Source organism: Mustela putorius, unplaced genomic scaffold (assembly GCF_011764305.1).
Source record: "Mustela putorius furo isolate JIRA1106 unplaced genomic scaffold, ASM1176430v1.1 tig00000874_pilon_pilon_pilon, whole genome shotgun sequence".
In the NCBI taxonomy this organism is placed as follows: Eukaryota; Metazoa; Chordata; class Mammalia; order Carnivora; family Mustelidae; genus Mustela; species Mustela putorius.
The window spans coordinates 6994568-7012114 of record NW_025421505.1 but is presented as its reverse complement, the minus strand read 5'-3'; positions in this window follow the sequence as shown (position 1 = coordinate 7012114).

The window sequence follows — 17547 nt, the reverse complement described above, 5'->3', positions numbered from 1 at the left end:
AGACCCTCAGATTTCTGGATCAGTTTGGGACCTGAAAGTGGGGAGGAACTCCGTCACTTCCCATCAGGCGCCTGCAGTAAGCTAGTACCCGTGACCTGGGGTCTGCCTAGGTCAAGGGAGGGACCTAGGCAGGTACAGAAAGCTTCTGGCGGCCATTGGAGGGGGGTGTGGGATACAACTGACATTCTCCTTACCCCAGAGAAGGGCATGGAAGCCAGATGGGAAAAGCTGAGGGACCTGAGGGTAGCTCAGGACAAGGGCACCCACAAAAAGGCGGTAGTCTGGGCCATGCCCGAGGACCATATGGGAGCTCAGACATCTTGGGGGAGCCGGAGTGGAAGGGTGCTTTACCCACAACCAGCAGGACATCCACCCAGCATCACATACCTCCCCCAGCCCGCAGCTGCCAAGACGTCACACAAGCCCCCCCGCACCCCACCACTGGCAGCAGCAGCATTTGCAACAAAACTGAGATGAGAACCTAGAGAGAAGGGGAGGGGGGTGGCGGTCAGACAGGAAAATTTTAGATTTAACCATTAATTTTAGAATTAATTTAACCTGGGATGAGCAAGTTTACCAGAAATTAACCAGCATGTTTTCTGCTACTAGCTGAATGGGAGTTCAAAGGAGAGGGTAAGTTGTATTTTTTTCAAACCGTTTCACGTGTGGCTTGTCAGACAAGCGAGAGAATGAGATAAATGCTTTAAATCTTTGCTTCCTGGACTGTGGCCCAGGGACCAGCAGCACTGACCTCAGGAGTTGGCTCTAAGTCCAGAACCAGGCCTTAGGCCAGGTTCAGTTTTAATAAGGGGTCAGGTGCTCCAAAGGAACCCTAATGGTAGAGGCCCCTGATATGATAGTTTCAGGTGCTCCGGGGGAAGCACCTAGAAAGACAGGACTGGGTATATAGGAAGGGGGGAACTTCAGAAGGAGGTAACATCTGGATTGAGGCTTAAAGGGCAACCAGAAGTTCCTTGGGCAGCAAAGGCTATTCCAGGCAGAGCTGTAGTAGGCTCTAAGCCCCGAAAAGCCTGCACGTGTCAGAGGGCTGTGTGTGGTCTGGGGTGGCTGGAACAGAAGGTGGAAGGTGAGACGTGTTTTACGTTCCATTTGTACAGCCAAGAAACAAAGTTCAGGACGAGTTGAGATCCCTGGCTCCTGTGGCGTCTCAGGAACACAGCTCCCCTGGGCCTCGGCCTGAACACTGTTCAAACTGCAGGGCCGGACGAAGAGCCAACGCCACCTCTCTCGCGGAGAGGCAGACCAGCCGAGTGGAGCCAGCTGGGGGGAGTTTCTTGGAGGACCAGCATGCTTCCCGGGCCAAGAAATGTCTGGAAGGAGCCAAGGAGGGGAGGGCAGGACAGCTCAGCCAGGAGGAGCAGTCCGTGGGCCTCTCCCGGCCTGTGTGAGACACTGACCCTCCACCCGGAGCTGGCCGAGTCTCCACAGCCACAAAGCCAACTCTCAGGGCTTTACCACTTTGAGGCCTTGACCGCCACACCCCCCGCTGTGCACAGAGACGAACCTTCAGCATGTTCTCTCCTTCACTGCACCTAATCGCTCTGCTGTGGAGACTTCCCAGGACCCAGCCACCAGCCCCACGCCTACCTGCTGGGCCCTGATTAAGAACAGGCCTGGGCTGTCCAGGCCTTCCAACAACCTTAACCTCTTCCTCCCCTGACCCACTCCCAGGGAAGGGAGGGCAAGAAGGATCTGGAAGCCGCTGAGTGGCCAGGCAAGAGAAGGGTCCAGTGTCCTGCCAGCTGGCTTTGGTCATGAAGGAATGGCGAAAGTAGTGTGTGGAGGAGCAGGGAGAGGGCGCAGGGAGATGGGCACAGGTGAGGCGCTGGTCAGGCCTCGCACCGCAGCCCACAGTGAGGAGCTTGGGTTTCACCCATGTTGGCAGTGAGAACCTTGAATCATGAATTTCATAGCGCCATGGACCTCACCTCCCTAGTGGGAGATGGTGAGGTAACATCTGAAAGAAAATTGTTGAGAGATCAGAAAAGTCACGAGTCGAAGCCATGAAACAGGGAACATGGCAGAGAACTCGAGGACAGGCTGGTGCTTCCGTATTCAGGCTACCATTAGGAGAATGGATTAGCAAGGGGTAAGGCTAGAACCTGGAAACCAGCCGAGAGGTTATTACGTCATTGAAGGAACAAAATTGTGATGGTTTACACCGCAGAGGGGTGTCAGTCGTCTAGGGCCACATACCGTGGCGCGACACACAGCCCTAAAACTCAGGGTTGAAAACACTTACCCTTTGTGGGGGGCCGTTGGGACAGCTCTGCTTCATGTTGCAGACCTCAAGCTCCGCTTGGTGTTCTCTCCCCTTCCAGAGACCAGTGTGCTCGCCACGGTATGTTCTCCTCTTCATGATGGTTGAGGCACAAGAGAACTCATCTCGTCCCACCAGCACATTTCAAGTCTTTAAAACATCTCGTTGGCCAAAGTGGGTCACATGGCCAAAGCCAAAGCCAAAGTATGGGAAGAACACTGCACTGCTAGTGAGAAAAACCACAGTCATGTGTCAAAGGTTGTGGATTCTGGGCAGACTCAGATGCAACCACGTTGCAGGGTTACCAGTGGTAACACCACATAGCCCTAATCGTGTGATGGGGTAACGGTGGGGGTGCAGAGGAGGCGATCGATTCAGGAGGTGGTGGCGGGGCAGGACTCACAGGTGACAGCCTGGGGCCAGAAGACCAGAGAGTAGAGGAATCACAAGCTGGAAGAGAAGCATCTTTGGTGAAGAGGGACGGGGATGTCTCTGGTTTGAGGTACATCCTGTGGTTATGTCAAGTAAGCAGTTGGCCCTAGGGTCAGGAACTTGGAGACGAGGTCTGGGTGAGGGTTTAGAATGGCCAGTCATCAGCTTACCAAAGTCTACCAGAGGGTTTTTGCTTGTGGCCACAATCTGTGATGCCCTGGGAGATCTGTTCTCCTCGCCCCAATCCCACACCCTGACACAGACCCCTGAAGACATGAGACCCCAGGTGACTAAGTGGAAGGGACACCAAGCTGCCACATGAGAGGACAATTCTCTGTCAGGTTCAGAGAAGCTGAAAGAAGAGAAATTCTGCATGGGGCTGGGAAGAGGATTTTTGTTCTAGTTTGGTTTTTGAGAAAGTTATTTGTAGACGCTTCGGAGCACTATACAACCTCCCCCTTCCCTCACTTCCAGGATGAGGCACCTGTGAAGTTCAGTGATAACCACGGGTGGGTGTCAGAATTTGGGTCCCCTCCAACGTAGGTCCGAAGACACAGATGCCAGTGCAGGTTGCCTGGGTGGGAGGTGGGGAGTGGGGGAGTGGAGGACACCCACCCGGGGCCTGTGGAGCCCGGTACCACTGTGGGCAACTGGGACTCAGTCTTGCTGGGGATTCTGGGAGAGAGTGTAGAGCATACCTCAGCTACCCACCCAGTGGATGAGGCTGCTGGTCCCTGATTCCCTTCAGCCAATTGGCTGAGAGCTTCTCCTGTGGGCGTTGTCCCCGGGCACTTCCTGTTTGCTTGAAAGCTTCCCAGAGAGCGGCATTGGTCGAGTGAGTGTCTGTGCCTAGAGGACGCGGGTAGACACTGACAGCCTCTCCCATGGCAGGGAAGGCCATCGTTCTGTCCCTCACATGGGGTGCACAGAAAGGCCGCCTTCCTCCCCGCAATATGTCTACAGGTGTTGGCAGAAGGGACAGGCTACTTTCACGGTGTCTGGGAACCAGGGACGCCACCTGGGGTGGCAAGGTGAGCGTGGCCACCTCAGGAGACCATTTCAGGAACTCATGTCCCAGGTCACCTAGAGTGGGAGGGGGTGGGGATGTGTGACACGGCTTCCGTTCTGGAGGAAGTCTCCCACTCAAGGATGCAGAGTCTTCAGACCTCTCGTCCGAGAGAGGCGGTTTCAGGGCTCTGGGGTGCAGAGAAAAGAGCACCTGGACGTCAGCCGCGGAGAAACAGGAGCAGCCGGGGGTCTGCAAACACGGTCAGACAGGCTCCCGGACCCTCAGGCACCAACCACACCGCGGCCCTGCACTCTGGAGTTGGTGCAGGGATGGAAGCTGGTGGGGTGGGGGGGGCGGGCACAGACTACAGAGGAGCTGGACCCAAAAGATCCAGGGTTGGAATAAAGTCACCCCCCGGCCTGCCTGGACTAGAGGACCCAGAAAATCCTAATGGGTCTCAGAGTCAAGAGAACAGTCAGAAAGGTTTCCTTTTGGCAGAGATCCAATTTGCGCATGCCACGTTGGAAGATAATGTAAGCCATGGCCTTGGATGACAGTAGGTGCCCTGAAGAAAGAAAAGACCCAAGTCGGGATCTGCTCGTTGGAGCTGGGGGGTTCCCCCTTAAAATCCTTTTGCAACTTCCTACACCTAGAGGATTAGGTCCTGAAGCCTCCCATGTCTTACCCCAAAGCAGAATCTGTATTTTAATTAACTATTGTCATATAACAAATTAACCCCCCAAACAAAGTTAGCTTAAAGCACTAAAAAATGATGGTAATTTCCTACCTTTACTGTGGGTCAGGGAGTTGGGAGTGGATTAGCTAAATGATTCTGCTTCAAGATCTCTCACAGAGGCTACAGTCTATCTGAAGGCTTGACCGGGGTCAGAGAACCCATTTCCAAGATGGCTCGTGCACACAGGTGTTGTCAAGAAGCCTCAGTTCTGCCCCACAGCCTGGACCTCTCAAAAGGGCGGCTCACATGTCCTCACAGCATGGCCAGTAGCTTCCCCCAGAGCAAAGGATCCAGGAGAAGCAAGTAGAAGTTGTTCTGTCTTGTGTGAGCTAGACTTGAAGACATACCTTGTGATTACTATGACATTCTATTCATTAGACATAGTGATGAAAGCCACTGCCCTCAAGGGGAGGGAAATTAGCTCCACCTTTGGAAGGAAGGCATGTCAAAGAATTCGTGAATCCATCGTGAAATCACCACATACTTTTTTGGGGGGAAGTAATCCTAGGAAACACTAGGGAGGGAGGGCGTCTGTCACTGTGGCAAATGGGACTCCAACCCGTGAGTTCTCTGGAACAGTACACAGAATGTGCCTTAGAGTCATCCCACCGGAGGGCGGAAGTCTGGGGCCTGACCCACTATGACCAGTCTGGTACTGGAAGAGGAGAAATCCCTGCATCTTCCACTTCTGGAACCCCTGCCTTCACCTGAGCAAACTGCTGTGATGCCCAAGCTTGAAGCAGAGAAAAAGTGAAACGTACATATGCTTGAGGTAGGAAGCTGTCCCTGGGCTTCCTCTGCCTAGGGACAGCTGCCCCCTCTGCCCAGGGAACTCAGGTAGCCCGAGGGATAGGAAATGGAGGGTCTCAATGTCACTGACTCCAGCCTGCAAGGCTGTCCATTAACTAGCTCTTACCTAAGGTGCATCTTTATGACTGACTTCTCTCTGGCTCACACCTTATGCTCCAGCAATGCCCAAGTGTTTGTCATCCCCTAAAACGCTCTCCGGGGTCGCTTTTCCTGGACTTGGCTGTTAGCCATCGCACCGCAGCAGGAGCAAAAAATTAATAACACTGCCCAGCAAGATGTAAGAACAACACAAAAAATGAGGAACTAAAATATTATTGAGGCTTAAGATGAATACTTACACATAGAAAGTACTGTGAATTCCCACACACCCGTCACCCAGATTCAGCAAGTAGAAAGATTTTGCCACAGGCAAAATCTATCTCCTTTTCTTCCCTACTAAGTATTTTAAAGCCCATTCCAGACACCAAGTCCTATCACCTTCATCCTTCAGGATCCAGCTCAAAAACTACATACTTGCTCTCTTCTAACCCAAATTTAACCCTTGCTTTATCTACTTTTCTACTTTGCAAAAGTAACAAATTCAGTTCTCTAAAACATATGGACATTGTACCACCTAATCACAATGATAAAAACGTGATTTTTATTTATTTTTTTAAGGATTTTGTTTATTTGTCGGGCGGGGGGGAACACAAGCAGGGGGAACAGCAGGCAGAGGGAGAAGTAGGCTCCCTGCTGGGCAGGGAGCTTAATGCAGGACTCAATCCCAGGATCCTGGGATCATGACCTGAGCTGAAGGCAGACGCTTAACAGACTGAGCCACCCAGGTGTCCCTATAAAAGTGTGATTTTTTTTTTCTTAATTAAAATGTTCAGCAAATGAACTGAAGGAAAGGATGGCTGATGCTGAGATTTGAAAGAAAACACAGGAAAAAAATTTAAAAACTAAAAAAAAAAAAAGAAAGAAAGAACCAGGCAGTTACACATGAAAAATAATCAAACTGGCATCAGACTTTTAATCGGCAACCCAGGAATCTAATGGACAGTGGGATAACATGCACTGATCAAAAATTAAAAAGCAAAAAAACCCTACCAGACCAAAAATCCTCTACTCAACCAAGATTCATTAACATGTTAGCGTAAAAGGAAGATATTTGTGGATAGGATAAGAATCAGAATGTACTGTCCCTTAGGGAAATTCTCAAGAAAGAACCTTGTCCAAAAACAAATGACTCAGAACAGAGATTTCAAGTTGAGAGAAGGTGAAGAAAAGAGGAAACAGTGCTCACCAGTGGACCTTTAAAAGGGCGCACTGTTAAATAAGACACGGTGTGAAATTGTGTGGTATAAACACTTAGCAAGGGTTTATGCATAGAAGAGACGTACTGTAAGAGAAATTCAAGTAATCAGCTGGGATGAAGTCTATTAAACTATCTCTAAAAATTTAGGAGTAATAGGGTGACAGGCGGGGTTTGGGAAGTAGCAGCTTTCTAAATGTCATCTAAAAAGACGAAGAAATGCAAGTATTAAGCTTGCCTCAACTTATTGAGGGGAAAAGATGGGAATAGGGTGTTTTGTTTTTACAATGGAATTTTAGGGATGCCTGGGTGGCTCAGTTGGTTAAGCAGCTGCTCTCAGCTTAGGTCATGATCCCAGCGTCCTGGAATCGAGTCCCTAATGGGGCTCCCTGCTCAACAGGGAGCCTGCTTCTCTCTCTCCCTCTGCCTGCCACTCTGCCTGCTTGTGCTCTGTCTCTCTCTCTCTTACTGTCAAATAAATAAATAAATAAATAAATAATAAAATAAATAAATAAATAAATAAATAAAATCTTTAAAAAATATATAAATAAGTAAAATAGAATTTTACTTGTTTAATTACGAAATCTGGGGGAAGTTCAATGATCTCCTCTACCTAATTGGGCAGAGAAGGGAAAGGAAGGAAGAAATGAGCATAACTTTGTCCAATTAATACAAAGTTGTTGTTGTTTTTTTAAAGATTTTATTTATTTATTTGACAGACAAGTAGGCAGAGAGGCAGGCAGAGAAAGGGAGAGAGAGGGAAACAGGCTCCCTGTCAAGCAGAGAGCCCCATGCGGGGCTTGATCGCAAAACCCTGAGATTATGACCTGAGCCGAAGGCAGAGGCTTAACCCACTGAGCCACCCAGGTGCCCCTAATACAAAGTTTTTAAAAAAGTAAACTAGAAGGGTGCCTGGGTGGCTCAGTGGGTTAAAGTCTCTGCCTTCCACTTGGGTCATGATCTCGGGGTCCTGGGGTCGAGTTCTGCATCGGGCTCTCTGCTTGGCAGGGAGCCTGCTTCTCTCTCTCTCTCTCTCTGCCTGTCTCTCTGCCTACTTGTGATCTCTGTTTGCCAAATAAATAAATAAAATCTTTTAAAAAGAGGTAAATTAATATAGACATCAGTTTTTAGAAATTAGAAAAATAACAAAAAGTTAAAGCAAAAGAAAACAGGAAGAGGAAATTAAAAGTTGATTAATAAAGGATTAATAAAGAAAGGAGATGCCGTAGGTATTATAAAAATGATCAAGAATACCTACCCACCTCTATAGAAATACATTTGAATTTCACAGAAAACAGTTGATTTTCTGGCAAAAAGATTTCCAGAAGTGGAGATTTGAATAGACTATAATAAGAGAGTGGTGGTCAAACACCAGCCACGGAAAAAGAACCAGATGGGGTCGCAGCCACATTCTATTTTCCTCTAAAGAAGGAATGATTTTAGTGCTATTTAAATTTTTTTAGGCAATGGATAATTTAAACCTTCATAATGTATTAAACGAAGCCACACTAATTTGAAGACTAAATTCTGATATGGCACAACAAAAATAGAAAACTTACGGTCAGTTGCCCTCATGGGTACGGCTGTCCAATTTTTGACCAATTGTTAATAAATAGAACTCAGCCATGTACGGAGAGTGGGACACTGTGGCCCTGTGTGCCGTATTCCACGAATGCAAATCTGGCTTATAATCAGGAGCTCTGGCAAGGTAATTCATTACAGCAAATTAAAAGACAAAACCATCTAATAAAATAATTCAATGCTGAAAAGCCATCTGATAAAAATCAGCAGGCACTCTTATTTAAAATGCTAAATAAAACTGAAAATGGCTTAAATATATAATAAACTCTATTTACTAAGATCCAGGAGCAAATATTCTAAAGGGAAAAACACTCAATTCGTGCCCTCCCCCGTGTTGTCCTTGTTGAAATGCACAGGACGCCTGACATCTTCATTATTAGTCAACCTTGTCTTGGAGCTCTAGTAATTGCAATACGATCAGGGACAAAAGAGAAGAATCAGAACATCAGGCAAGAAAATCTGACACAATCTTGTTTTTGCCAACAACACAACACTTTGAATTCAAAATTGGCCTAATAAAAGAAAACTAAAAGGACTAATAAAAGAAGTTAGGAAGCTGGTTGATACAAGATAAATATATAAATAGTAATATCTGGTTTGTACAATACATGTGGAGAAGTAGATACTGGAAAAATATTCCATACACAATAGCAATGAAATTGTTAACTTCTTTTGAATAAATCTAATGAGAGCCGTAAGACATAACTGAAAAACTGTAAAATCTTTTTGAGGGCCTTAAAAGCAAGATTCTAAACAAGTGAAAGGATGTATCACATACTTTATTGGGGATTAGTATATAATGTAATTCTAGTTAGAATCTCAAGGCTTAGGGATTTGGATGAGTTCATCAAGACGGTGTTGATAAACAAGAAATGCCTGAGCCACTCCCCAAACACAGCCTCTGGTTCAACTCCAACAAGGCAAAAATCTTCAGCTCCACAGAGACTGACTAGAGCTCTGAGTCCCTGATTGCTGTGTTTCAGAAGTATGCTGGTAAGGATGGTAACAACAGCAGACTCTCCAAGAGTTCTTAAGCCTCATGAATATGAAACTGGCTGCCTTCACAGAGAGCCAGAAGGACCCTGGTACAAAAATGGAACCTCGGGCGCCTGGGTGGCTCAGTGGTTAAGCCGCTGCCTTCGGCTCAGGTCATGATCTCAGGGTCCTGGGATCGAGTCCCGCATCGGGCTCTCTGCTCAGCGGGGAGCCTGCTTCCTCCTCTCTCTCTCTCTCTGCCTGCCTCTCTGCCTACTTGTGATTTCTCTCTGTCAAATAAATAAATAAAATCTTTAAAAAAAAAAAAAAAAAAAAAAAAAAAAGGAACCTCAACTCTGAAGGGAAGCCAGATCTCCAAGAAGTTCTCAGTCTTCTTGGCCACGTAGCTGTGGCTACCCATTTCCATAAACTAATCTGAGAAGCCCTTGGGCCTGGCCTCCAAACCCAACCTCTTTCCAGCTTCCCAACCAACAGGGCACGGTTCAGGTATACCCTGAGCCCAGGGTACCCCATCCAGGACACCCCTGGTGGTATTAATAAGCAATGTATTTTTAAAAAATAAAATAAAAACCTGGGGAAAAAAAACAAATATAAGGAAAAGAACAGTAAGCCTGGATTTGCCTTCTTATTAGAACAGGGACAGATAGATTAGTAGAACAGCCAATCATAAAAATAACCTCCAGAAGTGTTAAAACATGTAAACATAAAGTATTAAAAATAAAAAATTAAGAATGAAATCTTGGATTACACATGTAATCTAGGGGTGGGGAGATTGTCTTAAAGCAGAAGACACAGTTGCTCTGCAGGCATGGACATAGTTAACCATATAACTGTTAATAAAGTCTTTATGTATTATGGATATTTGGCTCTACCTGTATTGTGAAATTTTCCCCCCAAATTTATTTTTCCATTAACATTGTTTCTGATATTTCTTGCCAGGAAATAATACTAAAACAAATACATTTCGGGAAAAAATTTGCAACACAGACGAGGACTTAAATATCCATAACACACAAAAAATTCTCACAAAATAAAAGATAAACCTAATGGCAGTTGGGTGGCTCAGTGGGTTAAGCCTCTGCCTTTGGCTCAGGTCATGGTCTCAGGGTCCTGGGAGCAAGTCCCGCATAGGGCTCTCTGCTCAGCAGGAAGCCTGCTTCCCCCACCTCTGTCTGCCTCTCCGTCTACTTGTGATCTGTCAAAAAAAAAAAAAAAAAAACTACAAAAAAACAAAAACAAACAAACAAAAACTTAAAAAAAAAGATAAACATAAAAAAGCAAATGAAAAATGAGCAAGAATAGGAACAGACCATTCATAGAAGGGAAAATTGAAGGGACTGAGAAATTAAACAAACAAACAAACACACTAGTGGTCAAGGAAAGGTAAGTTGAAGTCCAGCGAGATACCATGTTATAGTCGTTGGGCTGACATTAAGAGAAAGGTAGCATCATTGCCAGCAGAGCTGCAAGAGTGAGGACAGAAATGAGGTGTTGTCCTGCTTTGCTGATGGAAAGAGAATTATGTCTGTCTTTAGAAAGCAATCTGGTAAGATCCCTTAACATTTAAAATACACATACTCTCTAGCCTACCCATCCTGGTTGTGGGAATGTATTTTAGCATTTGTTAAGATGTGTGTACAAAAATGTTTACTGTAGCTATATAGGATGGTTAAAAATGGAGAACACCAGGGGTGCCTGGGTGGCTCAGTGGGTTAAAGCCTCTGCCTTTGGCCCAGGTCATGATCTCATGTTCTGGGATTGAGCTCCGCATTGGGCTCTCTGCTTGGCGGGGAGCCTGCTTCCTCCTCTCTTTCTGCCTGCTTCTTTGCCTACGTGTGATCTCTGTCAAATAAATAAATAAAAATCTTTTTTAAAAATGGAGAACACCAATATCAACTCTGAATAAACTACTGTGAGTCCTCAGCAAAGAATAATATGAAATCTTTATAAAAAAAATGAGTTCAGGTGAAGGCTGCTGACTCGTAGAGATCTCCATAAGATACTGTTGAGAGAACACTGCAAAGTACAGAACAGTGTGTATAAGTGGATCTTTTTTTTTTTTTTTTTTTTTTTTGGTAGAACAAACCCTGAGTAAAGATGAATGAATGAATACATAGGTGTGGTGTCGATCATGTGTGCGCACAGTTAGGTGGGTAGTTTACGTGGTCACGTGAACACGGAGAAATGTAGGAATGCTACAAAGCAGGTTGCCAACATGGGTTACTAGAGCGATGCAGAAGGGTGGGCAGAGGGAGAGGGAGATGGAGGAAGAGAAGTGAGCAGACAGAAATGATGGAAAGAAGTCTGCACAAAAAAAGAAATGGTGTGTAAGATCATTTTTATGTTAAATTGTATCTCAGCGCAGAAAGGATCAGGAAAAAGATCGACGTCTTTCCAGTTGTAGGAATGTCCATGCTATACTGTGAAATGAAAAAAAAAAAAAAAAACGGGTTTCAGAATGTAGTACACCACCATTCTATTTCAAAAAAAAAAACAAAACAAACACCAACAAATCACAAGCACAACGTTTTTAGATGTCAATTTATGATTATATGCATTTGTCGAACAAAGAGAACGTTGTGAGAGGATACACCAGATGGGTAACGATGGTTAAGCGTGGTGGGGTGGGACTGGGATGGAGCGGGGGAGGGGGAGTTTCACTGTTCACATCTTTGTATTGACGGAACTGTCACGACAAGCACATATTACTTTGATAGTTTCAAAACATCCAGAGAGACAAAAACTCTAAAGTAGTGACAGGTTTCCTTCTTTTTCCATCTCCATTTGCCCCTGAACATCTGGCTCTGGATGGAGCCCAGCTTCCCAGCAACCATCTCACTCTACCTCAAGTGTTTGTAGACATTTGAGTCCCATTTGTAGAGGGTCTTGATGTTACCTTCCACAAAAATCCCGGGTGGTGGTCAAATTCAGAGAATGTGTCTGGGCATCTATGAGGCTTTTTGAAAATTCTGGGCCGCTTAAGGACTTGGGTAGTCTAGAGAACACAGAGGAACAAGGGATGGGACCCACAGCTGTACACATTGACATACCCAAGTCTCAGCGCTAGCCTGGGCAATTCTTCCAATAAAAACACATGTGCCATGATTGTGGCTCTATAAAAATATGTGTGTGTGCCTACAAGGCCTGGAGAGTTGAGGAGGAATGGAACCTAGCCTGTTGAGGCTTTATATCTTAACCCCAATAATCCCCAAACTCTGGATGAGTATTACTTCTGTTTTATAGAGAAGTTAAATAGCTTGCTCAAGGCTATATAAGCTGGTCACTTGTAGGTGGAAATGTGTGAATTGCTAATCCAATTTTAGACTGGTTTTTAACATCCAATAGGGCACAGTTTTGGTAGCTACAACAGATACACAAGTAATAATGGTTTAAACCAGTGTGTTTCTCTCTCACTTCAAAGTTTGGGCTGCTATCATGAGGAGTTCAGGCTTCTTCCATATCTTCGTGCCCTGCCACGTGTTGTCCTTGTTGAAATGGACCACGTTGGCTGGCCACTACCTCTGCCTTCCAGCAGGGAGAATTGGGGGTTGTAAGGGAAAGCAAGGATGTGGGTAAACATCCATCCTTTAAGAACACAACCCGGAAGTTATACCTTCAGCCTTACTTACCCCTCACTCACACAAGCCTGATCATATGGTCATAGGGAGCTACAATGTAGCAAGGTTGGGAAAGGTAGTCTTGAACCCTTTTGAAACTGCATGACCATGGGAGAGTGGGGGAATAGACCCTGGGGAACACTTGGTAGTGTCTGCCACAGTGGAAAGAGGACTTCTGAGATTTGAGCATGGATCTGTATACCTGCAAAGCTCATTACCTGATCACTGAACCATAATAAAAATGACTAGGCTGCTACTCCATGTGAAATCTTTTTATTTCAAAAAACTCTTCTGTTGTGCAAGAGGCTCATTCCTAGACGATCCCTCTAAGGGTGATTCTTCCTGCTTCAAATTCATTCTCATAATTTTCCTGAAACCACAGTGGATCACTCACTGCCCAAGAGGTAAAACAAAACAAATTGTACACGTGCTCATATGTGTATGCACACACACATAAATATATAAAAGGCCCTCTGACTACTTTGAGTATCCAAGGACAGTTGCTTCATATTGATATAAATTGGCAATTTGAGGCTCAGCATCTCAGTAGTGGTTGGAAGGTTGGGGCTGCAATGGAAGTTCTCCAGAGACCACATCAGCCCAGTTCAGACTGGGGCTGCCTTGGTGCAGGAGTGGTCATTACAGACTTTTGGGCACTGTCATTACAGACAGGGCATGGTGCAAGAGTGGTCATTACAGACTTTTGGGCACAGCTCAGGGTAAGTGCCAAAATTCCACCATCTGAGGGTCATTCAGCTTGAGCTTGTGTTTTCAAACATCACTGTGTCTTCCCCAAGCGACCCCTCCTCCGGTCCCTAAGGATGGAATGTTCTGGAAGATTTTGTCCACCAAGCCATGTCATTTATAAGGCAAAATCTTCCTGTACAGGACAAATGGCAGCCAACACATTGAGTGGTAGCTTTAGCTGTTTCATATTTCAACCGAGGAGTATTTGGCTACAACTTATTTATTTATTTATTAAAGATTTTATTTATTTATTTGTCAGAGAGAGAGAGAGTGAGAGCGAGCACAGGCAGACAGAGTGGAAGGCAGAGTCAGAGGGAGAAGCAGGCTCCCTGCAGAGCAAGGAGCCCGATGTGGGACTCGATCCCAGGACGCTGGGATCATGACCTGAGCCAAAGGCAGCTGCTTAACCAACTGAGACACCCAGGTGTCCCAGGCTACAACTTATTTTAATGTGAAGTACAATTTGAGGAAGTGCAATGTTTTATATTTGTATTAGAAGAGTACAGGACTTCCTTATTTTTAAAACTATGATATTACTGAGTATTCATAATGCAACTTTTATCTTCTTTGAAAAAAGATTTGAGTAATTTGTATTTAAAATAGTTTAAAATTACAAAAATATTAAGACAGAACAAATGGAATAAATGTAACTATAACCCCACTTCCCAAAGATAATAACCAAAGATCTTGAGGTACATTTTCATTACTTCCCTTTAAGCACACGTTCACGTAAATATGAAGATATTTGTGATAAAATTGAAATGTTAGAAGAACACCTCTGAGTTATTGCTAAGTAAACCAGAGTCTGGCAAATGGATGCAGATAGAACCAAAATGAAGAAAGTCCAAGGAGAGGCCCACTCAAAGGGTCTAAAGGATTTTAATTTCAACTCAGAAGCTTTGGGGGGGGGAAGTAATCAACCAAATTCACCATAAATCCTACTGTTGAGCAAGCACAGACCTCCTTCTTGAGCATAAGCAGTCAGGGAAAAAAAAAAAATCACCAGATAACATGAAAAGTTTCCAGTCCCAAAGAAGGTTACATTCAGAGTAACTGAGAGAAACACTTCCCAATGAAACATAAGGAATTGGAGAAAACTTTTAAGCAAAGTCCCAAGATATATTTTCGGTAGGACTTGTGAGGTTACACCATCTAGGAAAACATCTCATCATGAAAGAGTGTTTAATCTGCAATGCAATTACAGAGCCAAATAAAAAAAGGCAATGTCCCCAGAAAAACTTTGGTATGGGAACTGAGTGTCAATGGCTGTAAACATCACAAGAGGAGAGACTATGTGCTGCCTCACAAAAGGACCCACAGCCACTTACAAAGTAGTGCTCCCCCCTCCCCTCTGGGACCAACACCAGGTTCAGGGCAAAGAACATGTTTAAAGGGCTGCACTCAGCACTTCTGTAGGAAACTGCAGGACCAATAATTTGCTCAACAAATAAGCTGCAATGAAGAAAGAGACTTATCAACCAATACCAATGACAAAATCTGAACATTTCAAACATTCATGAGACAACTGCAAATTTGAACACTGCATAACTATTTGACCATATCAAATACTATTAATTTTAAGACCGAGTAGCTTATATATATATATAAAACCTTTTAGTGGTAACCAGTGAAATATTTATAGATGAAATAAGATGTCTGGGATTTGATCAAACAATGGAGGAGGGAAAGTTGAGGGGTGTAGATGAAATGAGGTTGGCCAGGAGTCGGTATCTGTTAAGCTGGGCTGTGGGCACATGGGGAGTGGTTATGCTCTTCTATTTTTGTATACATTTGGAAAATGACCAAAATAAATTGTTTAAAAGTTGCACTAGATGACACAAGTAAGAGGTTGAGTATTCTAGAAAAGCCAGCCAGTAACCTAGATCATTGCTCAAGAACTTCTCCCAGAACTTAGAGGAAATGGAAAAAAGCATAAGTGAAACTATACGAAACCCATAGGAGAGACCCAGGAGATGAAAGGCGGACATAAAATCAGAGTTCTAGGAGGCATGTACAGAACCACCAGAGGACGCCCAATACACTTCATTAAAGAATATTTCCATTATCGGTTTCTCCTTTAGTCATGGAGTTATTTAGCAATGTTATACATCCAAATATGCAAACTTGTAAATTCAAGTTTTTATTATTAACTTCCAACTTAATTGCGCATAGTTAGGGAACATGTTTTGCATAATACCTATTATTGAAATTTTTTCAGGGCTTGTTTTAATGACTAGGACAAGTAGTTTCTAGAAACATGCCTGAGTGCTTGTGAAAATCTATTCTCTAGTTCTTGGGTGGAGTTCTAACCATGCCCTTTGGTCACTTCTGTGCGTTGCCTAGTTTTTGCTTGTCTGACATATCAAAAGGGAAGTGCTAGAATTTTCCACTGGTAGGTGGATTTGCCACTTTCTTCCTATAGTTCTATCCATTTATGGATGAATTTTGAGGTTGCGTTTAAAATTAAGGACTCTTTGTAAATTGAACCTATCATTACATCATGAACTTTCATATCCTTCACAAAGCTGTCTCAGATTTTGTCTGAGAATAAAATAGATGGTTTGTATTTGTCCCATGTGATTTTCCCCCATCCTTTGTCGATTTTGCACTAATGGAAACCAGTTTTTTGTAAATGGTGCTCTTAAACCTACCTGTGGTGAAAGATTTTTTGTTTTCCCCAAACCATTATAGCCTCAGACTTTTAAAAAAATGTTTTAAAAGATTAATAAAATTCTGGACTTAAAGACATGTAAAATACAGGCGAGATATTTTAGTATTGGATCCAACACACATAAAATAACTGTCGAATTGCTTGGAAACTTTTTCACATGAAGCTTCTAAGATCTTATCAACTCCTAAACAGATTTTCTCACAGCTTTCAGAAACAGAGCCACGCTTTTGAATACCAGTGTTTTAAACACACACAGGATTTTGTTCTGTCCTAACATATACCTTTTAACCGGCAAGTTTAGTTCATTTATCGTTATTGATGAATTTGACACGTTTCTCTCCTCTGTAAGGTTCCTCTTTTCCCCCAACGCCAAGTTCATACGGCCTTGAATTACAATTTGAGACCAGGTGCTTTAGACTGTGCCTCCCAACACACCCCCACCAATTCATCGTAGAACGGAATTCCCAGAATGATAGTATTAGGAGCGGAGCCTTTCGGGTGATCAGGTCATGAGGTGGGATGCGGAATCCTCACGAGTGTGACTAGTGGCCTCATCCAAGAGGCCCCCGAGAGATCCTGCGCCTCTCCCACCATGTGAAGACACAGTGAGGGGATGGCCGTCTATGGTCTGGGGGCCTGGTCCTCACCAGACACTGCATCTACTGGGGCCTTGACTTCCAGCCTCCGAAACTGCAAGGAATGTTTGTTCATAAGCCACCCTATGGTTTTCTGTGATTGCAGCCAAAATGGGCCAAGAGAGCAGGTTAACCGAGGTCTGTGCGGCTCACCTCGCCCTCTATCATCTCCTACAATGCCTCCTGGCTTTGTTTCCTCCTCACAATCAACTACTTCATCCCAAAGTATTTAAATGGGGACATTTGGGTGGCTAGACGTGAAATTCTCAAGTTTGAAGTTTTTTCTTTTCCTTCGGTCCTTAGAAATGGTAACTCCACACACAGGGCTGCTGCTGGAATACCTCACGTCCATTGCTTCTGGTTCATGGTCTCCAGTTTTCAGAATGAGCTTCGTCTTTGTGAATGCTCGAGTTCACTAGCCAGCAGTGAAGATGGATGAACTACATTCTAGACACATACCAACACGATTTGAAAGATTCTCACGATAGTGGGGGAAATGTGATAATACTGTTACTCTTTTTACGTAACCTTAAAAAACACACAAAACAGACTCAGCGGTAAACTATTCAGAGATGTGTCTATATGGGCAAGATTGTGAAGCAAGGAGACGACCAACCCGAAACCCAGACGGTGGTTCTCTCATGGTGGATGGGTTACACCAGGAGAGAGGTACATGGGGTACGGTGTGGTGAGGGCTCTGAAGTACTGACCGTGTGCTTTTGTCCCACTGGAGGTGGG